We start from the raw sequence: 9,234 nt of genomic DNA on the forward strand, positions 1-9,234 counted from the left end.
AGGTGTGTGTGTGAGCAGGGCCAGGTGTGTGTGTGCAGGGCCAGGTGTGTGCGTGAGCAGGGCCTGGTGTGTGTGTGAGCAGGGCCTGGTGTGTGCGTGAGCAGGGCCAGGTGTGTGTGTGAGCAGGGCCAGGTGTGTGTGTGAGCAGGGCCTGGTGTATGTGTGAGCAGGGCCAGGTATGTGTGTGAGCAGGGCCAGGTGTGTGCGTGAGCAGGACCAGGTGTGTGTGTGAGCACGGCCAGGTGTGTGTGTGAGCAGGGCCAGGTGTGTGTGTGAGCAGGGCCTGGTGTGTGCGTGAGCAGGACCTGGTGTATGTGTGAGCAGGCCAGGTGTGTGTGTGAGCAGACCAGGTGTGTGTGTGGGGGCAGGTTGCGGATACGCTGCACTTACACTGGGATGGGGGCCCAGGGATGGCGGCAGACGGGCCGGGTCGGGGCCAGCAGGATGCATGTGTCTGGGAACCTGGACAGGCCACAGAGAAACGCAGAGCTCCCCCAGGACCCCCTTGGCCCGCGCCCGCCACATACCGCTGGCTCTCATCACCCTCCCCGGGCGCTGCATGAGCCCTCCTCTGCCCCCCTCCCTGGGAACCTCCGATCTGGCGGTGGGCGCAGCAGTAGACCAGCCTCCCAGGGACCCTCTGGGGAAATGCTGGGCCCTCCTCCCTGCCCACCTGCCCCTGGCCCTGCTTTGAGGCCCCCGAGGCCACGGGCACATTCCCGGGCTCCATCCTGACTCTGCGACTCTAGGCCTCCGGAAACTCAGTACCCGCATCCTTGAAGGGGGCCAACCCTGCCCCCGTCACCCCCCAGCGACCTGTGCTGTCGGCAGGCAGGACGAGCCCAGGCCGTGGAGACAGTGGGCGCGTGAAGAGAGCCAGTCTCCCCAGGAACCATCCTGCAGCCTTAGCACCTGGATCCCACCAGGAACCCAGAAGAGGCCAAACGTTCTTTCTAACCAGGCTGGGGTGTCCTTGGAGCCCGTGCAGTTCCCTGGAGAGTTCCCGGTGTGAACGGGGGACGGCGATTCAGAGGCCTGCGGGCCTGGGTGGGAGCCCCCTCCGAGCTCTGCTGCTCAGCGCTCCCTGGCAGCCCCCGCCCCAGCAGCTGGAAGGCTAACCTCGTCCGCCACAGGCAAAGCGCCAGCCCCTCTGGGTGTGCGGCAGCCTGTGCGTGGGACACACTGTGTTGCAAGCTGCATTAAGAAAGAGGCTCTGGGCTCCAACGGACACCACAGGCCCTGCAGGGGTAAGGGCTCCTGGGGGTGGGAGCATCAGAGGGAAGCTTCTGGATGTCACTCGGGCTCTCCCTGGGCTACTGCTCAGCGTCCCTGGTCTTCACTCCCATGGGGACCCCCCACATCCCCCGAATCTTTACACCTGGGCCTGGTCCAGGGGAAGTGGTGGGTGCTGAAGCCCCCAGATTATCACTGGGCCCACTGACGGGACCGGGGAGGACCGGGGTCCTGGCTGAGATCCCATGTACAAGCAACCTCGAGGGCCCCGGAAACACAAGCATTCCTGCGGATCTCATAAAGCTGGCTCGGCTCAGAGCTCACGGGCACAGAAGCTGAGCACAGGGCACCCGAGAGGAGGCCCTGGCTGCGGGCGGTCCCTTACTGGGTGCCGCCAGGCTCTCCGTGAGCACCCAGAGGCTGTGAACAGTGTGCAGACGGAAGAGAAAGAGAACCGAAGGGGAGGAGTGTGTACCTCCCTGCCCCTTGAGGCTTCCCTGGCAGGCTGTGTGGGAGGCAGCCGCGCACGGGCACTGGGCTCCTGGGACGGCCCTCTCCAGAAGGCTCCACGTGGCTCGCCTCCCTGCTCCACGGCCTCCACCAGCGCCCAGGCCCCGGCGACAGGGTCCAGAGCTGCTTCACCCTTGGGGCTGCCCCGGAGGGGAACGAAGGCCACCGGGAGCCCGCAGACCCCGCGGGGCTCCCGGGACCATCCCCGCGCCTGTGTCCTCAGCTCTCTCTCTCTCAGTGCACTTGAGCACAACACGGCCCTTTGGCAATTGTTCACACTTTTTATCATGACGTGGCTGCCCACTCCGTGGCTGCCTCGGACACTCGATGTGAATGACCACTCGTCCCAGCTGAGAGCCGTTCCAGGCGGTGAGGGCCTTCCAGGGGCGGACAAAGCGGCCTTTCTGAGCTGCGGGCTCCCGCCAGACACCGGGACAGGCAGGAATCCCACTGCAGAGACAGCGGCCCGAGACCCCTGGCACGGCCCCTCACAGTCCCAGCACAAGGTCTGATGCCACCCGGGGCTGTGCGAGCAGGACACACTCGGGCCCCAGGCCACGGGCCCAGACAGACCGTGAAGCCGGGCACCCCGGAGAGCCCCAGGCCGTGGCTGTCCCAAGGAGCTGCCCGAGGAGGAGTAAAGCCGACCCCCTGCTGCTCCCGGTCCGAAGATCAAACGGGAGTTCAGAGCAGCAAGCCCAGCATCCGGGGCCAGGGGCCCGTCCTGGCTGTCCTGGACAGTGACCTGACCACAGCGAGGTCACTGTGGGAGCCCCCGCCTTGGACCTGGGGAGCTGCTGCCCAGCTGGCGAGGGGGAGCAGGCCGTGGGGCACCCAGCACAGGGGGCCAGGCAGCCAGGATGGGGGCCCAGGACAGGCTGTGCGCTCTTCAAAAGACAGCCTCATGGGGCAGCTGTCTTTCCAGTAAGGGAAACTGAGGAAGGCTGGGGCTATGGCAGGGTGAGGGCATCTTCAGGCCCACGAGGGCCCCTGGGGAGCCCTCCCCTTCCCCATGACAGCAGCACATTCTCTGGCCACCGTGGAGTCAGGGAGAGCCCCCGTTTCACAGGGAATCCGAGAACACCAGTGGCCCCAGTGTGGAGCGGAGCACGTCTGCACGTGGATCTAAGAAAACGAAGGGTGTGGGGGCCAAAAGAGAGCCCCCAGGGAGACACGGCTGGAGGGGCACCACGGCACAGCCCCGTTCCTGAGAGAGGGCCTCAGAACCAAGGACAGGAGAGTGGCAGGGGAGGGCGGCCCCCAGACTGCTGCCCAGACCCCTATGAGAATTGACTCGAATCCCCACGGCTCACCGTCCAGGCCGCGCTTTCTCTAAAATCTCTCCCAAGATGCTCCCACAACAGGGCACTCGGCACAAGTCCACGCCAGAGCCGAGGACACAGGGCGCACGCTACCCACGCTTTACACTCTGATCTTGGCGCGTGGGTTGAACCTGCGGGAGATGCCCTACGGGCTGGGTGAGGACACTCCTGGCTGCTGAGCCCTCCGTCCCCCAGCACACTGCCCGGCCAGCGCCTGAGGGACCTGGATGCCAGGTATGCTCCTGACGCAGGGGGCAAGCGTAGTGGGGTGAACGGTGACCCTGAGAAAGGCGTGTCCACACCCTGGCACCTAGAGCCTTGTTTGCAGATGTCATGAAGCTAAAGATCTCAAGGTGAGGTCTGGACTCCCTGGGGGGCCCTGAATCCAACGACACATGTTATTGGAAGAGGAGAGATAGACATGAGGCCACATGATGGTGGAGCCACAAGCCCAGGGACCTCTGGAACCCCGGGAGCTGGAAAAGGAGGGACGGACCCTCCCCTGGGTCCTCTGGGTGGAGCATGGCCCTGCCCACCTGGATCCCAGGCTTCTGGCCCCAGAGCTGAGGCAGGATAAGTTTCTGTGTTACAGCCGGCCCAGAGCAGCTGTGGACGACAGGAGCCAGGTGGTGGCACAGAGAGCCCGGGGGGCAGGCAGGGCCGGATTCCGGGGGCCCCAGAGCATGGGCTCCCAGGGAGGGAGCTCTGCCCGCACAGAGACCCGACCTGGCTGCATGGTGGAGGCACCTGGAGGAGGGGGGTGGCACACAAGCCTGCTGATTCGGGGGAGGCTTACAGCACGAGGAGCAGCCCTGCCGTAGGGGCGAGGCAGCCGCGGCCGGAGGGGCTGCGGGGCACAGGCCCGGACCCCGGTGTGGACCCGAGTCCGCTCACATGCACAGGCTGACCTGCGAAGCTGGCCACAGACATAAAAACTTTTCTTCAAAATCCTAAACAAAATATTAGTCAACGGAATCCACTCATAGATAAAAAGGACCAACACTTTACAATCAAGTTGGGGCCGTGCCGGGAATGCAAGACTAGTCTCACGTGAGGACCCGCCCGTGCAGTCCCTCGTGCTGACGGAGAGTAAATATCGCGTCAGCAGCTTGTAAATGCGGGCAGAGCCTTGGATGGAATTCAGCATCTATTCATCATACAAATTCTTAGCAAATCGGAAGAAGAGGGCAAAACCCTTAATATGAGAAAAAGGGTTGCCTGCAAAAAACTAAAAAAGTCATCACACTTAAAATGAAATATTGAAAGCTTTTCTTTTCAAGTCGGAGCAAGTATTCTATTCACCATGTCAGTGTAATGAGACAAGAACAGGAAATAAAGATGTAAAAATGGTGAGAGAAGAAAAACCTCATGATCTGCAGTTTCTAGGGTCGGGCACACACCAGAACTGAAGGAAGTCCTTCGGTTATTAGAATCGGGCGAGTGGGTTTAGCGATGTTTCTGGACACACGGTCAGTGCACGGGGGTCTACCTCACTTCCATGCGGCAGCAAAGACAGATGGTAAAAAGCATTTAGAAATGAACCATTTAAAATATCGTGAAGAAACACAAATCTCATAAAGGATGCACAAGACCACCGACACAGGAAACTCTGTCATTGAAAGAAACAAAAGGTCTAAGTAATGACATTATAAACAGGGGTTGGAATCTAAATAAAGACATCCACTGTCCCTAAATTCAACCGCAGTTTTCATTTGACCCAGATACAAATTCCAACAATATTCACGTCTGGGCATCCAGGCGAAGGGCTGTGGACACCGGTGATCTTAAGACAAGAACAAGATGGGCTCCGTGGGCGTCGAGACTGGATGGAAAGCTCCGGAAACGAAGATGGCCCCCTCCGGCGCAGGGACAGGAAGCCCCCGCGGGACGCCAAGAGCTGAAGCGCACGCAGACGGGCCTCCACCCCGCCTCGGGTGCTCACGGAGCGCGGCAGGAAAGGCCGAAGACAGGGCATCGGCCGTCCTCGGCGTGGGGAAGGATCTGCACTCAGGGACCCCTGTCCTTGAAGGACACAGTTCGTGTTTCGTGAAGGCCGCCAGCTTGAGAGCAAGGACTTCCGTTCGTCAGAAAACATCACCAAGGAGAGAAACGCGGGGCCGGGGAGGAGACCTGTCATGCGTGGCAAACGGCGGCTCGTCTCCCGAATCTGTGAAGGAGCCCACAACGGGCAGGGCCTGGCACGGGCACTTCCCGCGGGGGCGCCTCCGAGAGGCACGGCCTCAGAGCAGGCGGATGCAGGGGCAGCTGACAAGCCGCGGTGAGTCAGAACCAGGGTGGCCGAGGGGCCGTCTCCCCACGGAGGCAGGCCCTGCCACCTGCAGACAGCAGGCCAGCGAGGGGCGGGCGGACGCCGACCCCAGGGGCCGGCCGCAGCAACATCCACGGCCCAGGGGCGTAGGGCCGGGGCACAGGGACTGCACCCCTGGTTCTCAGAAGCACCAAGAAATCACCTCCCACCCGCAAGCTCCCCGCCTCGAGCCAGGGCACGTCCCTAGCGGCCTGCACCCCGGGACACAGCCACGCGATGGAGAGACGTGGCTTCCCTGCTTCTCTGGGGACAGGGAACCTTCTGGAGAGGCCCTGCACAGAGAGGAGCCTCGTGCTGGCCACAAGGGTGGCCTCGGGTGGTCCTGCCCGGCCAGCAGACCCCCCAGCCGCGGTCAGGGAACGGAGACCGCCGTCCACACCAAGCTCTGCAGGGTGGCAGATCTGCAAGCAAAGCAAACACAGGCCCTGTCCTAACCCCCTGGTTTGGGGGCAGTCTGTTGTCCAGCATTAAAGGGCTAGAGCGGGGCTGAGGGTCAGCGAGAACCGCGAAGGAAGCACACGCAGTCCGTAGCGCAGCGTGCATACCTGGACTGGTAAGAGGGCGTGAACGGGCTTTTGATGGACAGCTCGAGACCCAGGGCCGCAGGGTCAGACTCGAGGGGCACCTGCGTTAACATCGGCTCAGGGGCTGCACTCACACCCCACGCCCCACAACCTGCCCGCCTGGCTGACCCCTCCCAGGTGCAGATGGGACGGTGGGGCGGGTGAGGCCTACACGGGGTCACCGGAGGACGCTGGCCGCTGTGTGGCCCCCCCACTGCAGAGAGAGCTTCCCAAGTGGAGGCTGCGTCTGCTCCCCTGACCCTGCCGGGTGCTCGGCAGACAGGCGGTCACACGGGTGTGACAGGATGGGATCTGGGGAAACGTGGCTCAGGGCAGGAGGTCACACAGAGCCCACAGGGGGCACTGCACTATGCTAAGAAACTTAGAGACACAGGCACGCTGGGGACACGCGGGGACACGCTGGGGACACATTGGGACATGCGGGGACATGCTGGGACACACGAGGGCACGCTGGGACACGCTGGGGACATGCTGGAACACATGGGGACACACTGGGACACGCTGGGACACGCTGGAACATGGTGGGACATGCAGGGACACGCTGGGGACACGCTGGGACACGTGGGGACATGCTGGGACATGCTGGGGACACACTGGGACACACTGGGACACGTGTGGCGGCGTGGACGTGCTCCTTGGAGGACAGGCCCGCAGGTCCCTCTGCTAAGGAGAGGAGCGCAGGCTCTGGGAGAGGGCGGGGAAGACGAGTCAGAAACTGTCACTTCCTGACACCGTGGAAGACTTTTGACTGTTCAGCAAAGAAGGTCCTGCGTTTGGACGTTACCTTACAACTCACAAGGGAGCCGCCATAGTGTGCCCTCGCCCGAGGTGGGGATGGCGCCTGCGGCCAGACTGACTCCCACGTCGGAGGAGACCTGGAGACGGCAGCCAGGCTCCTGTGGGGAGCTGCCCTTCCCCAGGGGCCGTCCCTGGAGGCGCCCTCCCTGAGGCCCCCGGGGCCAATCAAAGCCATTCTGGGCACTGACTTTCGGAGGCAGTGGGGGCTCCCCTCTGAAGAGGGCTGCTGAGCACAGACCATGCTGTGCATTGTGACTCCAGGGTTGTGCCCCCCACGCACGGGGCAGCTGGAGACCACGTCCCAGCCCCACCTCCTCCTTCCCAGTGTACCTGCCGCTCAGCAGCAGGTGCTGAGCGTGGGTCAATCCTGCCCAGGGACTGTGGCCCAGGTGGACTCGGCCCTCAGGTCCAGACAGTGGCGCCAGGCCGGGCCCAAGGAAGACCTGATACTTCAAGGTGCAGCGGGGCCCCTTGCCCCATGGTCCCAAGATCCCCAGATGGCATCTTGTACGTGCTCCTCCCGCCTCGCCAGCAACATCACCAGCTATAAATAGGCCTGGCTCGGAGGCAGCGCGGCCTGTCCCAGAGGAAGCTTTTAATTCTCAGCCTCTCCTGCCGGGAGCGCTCTGCCGCCCCAGGACGGTGTGGCTGCTAAAAGCCTTCTGGTAAATCTCAAGCAGTAATGAATGATTTAAATTTCTTTATGAAATTCTCCTGTGATTTGCTCGTTTTCCACCATGAGAATTTATAACCTTGTATATGGTTACAACAGTTATTTACTGCAACTTCAAAGCATTCAGGAAGATGAGCCAAACAACGCCAGGAAGATAAGAATACAGCCAACACAGTGCCTCTGATGTCCATCACCCTGTTCTGCACGCGTGGACAGGCATTTTACATCACGGCCCCTTCCTGAGTCAGGGGGCCGTCTGGAAATCACGAGAGCCCTACAGCCTTTCCCCAGGAGAGCGCACATACCCTCTTGCGGCAGCTTTCTGCAAACACTCCAGGAAATTCAGCAGCACCCCTCCCCCACCACCCCTCACGGAGCCCTGTGATGTGGACCATGTGATGGGAGCAGCGGCTGGTACCAGAGACGGGGTCATGGAGTCCAGTTTAAGGCACCCATCAAAGCCGGCTTCTCACTGCCCCACCGCCACTGCCTGCCTGTTCCAAGCTCTCTCTCCCCACCGCTCCATCCCCCTGGGGTCCCCGTGCACTCGGGATTCAGGTCAGCCTTGACCAATCACCTCCCAGGAGCCGGGGCGGGCCCCCCACCGCACCCCTGGTGGGTCCTCCCTGAGAGTCTGGCGGTGGGGAGTGCAGGGAGGCCTGCTGCGTGCCGGGTCCCGTTTTCAGCGCCCCCAGAGACCCTGCCAGCATGCGGTGAATGTCAGGTGCATTAACCAATGAACACGCAGACGGATGACAGCATAGCTAACCCAGAGAGGTGTCTGATGATCAGAGACGCAAACGCCTCTCCAAATGTCCACCAACAGGGTAGCAGAAACGGATGTTCTTGCCCCCTCATTTCGGGGCTACGTTTATGTAACTGGAACCCCAGAATAAAGGCTTCTCCTCCCGTCTTCCTTCAGAGGCAGGGCCCTGCTCCCCGGAGGTGTGCGGGAGAGGATCTATCAGCCGTGCCAGCCGGCTGTCAGATGGGAGAACACAACACCCCCCTGGGAAGCTTCTGGATTTGCATACTGTAGGTCCCACACTCTCACCTGGGGTGAGGATGGTGACGCAAACACTGGGGGGGCTCGGGACCCCGAGGGGGCGACGCGGAGTCTCTGCCAAAGCATCAGGCTCATTCCGGCCCTTGTGTGGCCCTGGGTCTCCCAGAATTCGCGCTGCAGGACAGTGACTCCCTTTCACACCCTCTAAGCCCTGATCCCCGCCCTTTCGCGGGCGGCAGCCACCCGGGCCTGGGCATCGGCAATCAGGGTCCGCGCAGCTGGACGTGGACAGGCCCGCGCGTGCGGTCTGGGGGCGCGGAGCGCGTGCGACGGGGAAAGGGGCTGCAAGGGTCGTCTTTGTCGCGTGAAGCACTGACGCCGGGAAAGGCCACAGCGCCTCACTGGGGCCCATGTATGAACCCACCTGTCTGCAGCGCGGTCGCCGCCGCCCGCGCCTCTGCGCCCCCAGACTCACGCCCGCGACGCAGCCCCCGGGGGCACGAGCGCCAGAGCCCACCGCCGGGAAGCCCAGGGCCGGGGTCGCACGGACGCACGGGGACCGCAGCCGGGAGGGGGCTCGGCGGGCGCAGGTGGCAGGCGCGGCGGGTCGTGGTGGGGGGGGGGGTCCTGCGCCCGGCGCCCCGGACCGAGCCCTGCGAACGCTTACCTCGGAGATGCGGCGACTGCAGCGGGCGCCTCCGCGACTCGGCCGCGCGCGACCCGGTGTCCGGCGTGCGCCCGCGCCCCCGCCGCCCCGGCCCGTCGGCCCCGCCCCGCCC

General features: G+C 63.1%; 1 protein-coding gene across 1 annotated transcript in view; it reads right to left on the reverse strand.

The window, feature by feature from the left end:
* TPPP (tubulin polymerization promoting protein) overlaps positions 1-9,211 on the reverse strand; it is a 26,060-nt gene extending 16,849 nt beyond the window's left edge. Inside the window, exon 1 of the mRNA XM_032415255.1 lies at positions 9,123-9,211. The gene's annotated coding sequence lies outside the window, so the exon portion shown is untranslated. The remainder of the gene's footprint in view (positions 1-9,122) is intronic.
* Between the last annotated feature and the right edge of the window lie 23 nt (positions 9,212-9,234).

Source organism: Phoca vitulina, unplaced genomic scaffold, assembly GCF_004348235.1.
Source record: "Phoca vitulina isolate PV1807 unplaced genomic scaffold, GSC_HSeal_1.0 scaffold17, whole genome shotgun sequence".
Taxonomy (NCBI): Eukaryota; Metazoa; Chordata; class Mammalia; order Carnivora; family Phocidae; genus Phoca; species Phoca vitulina.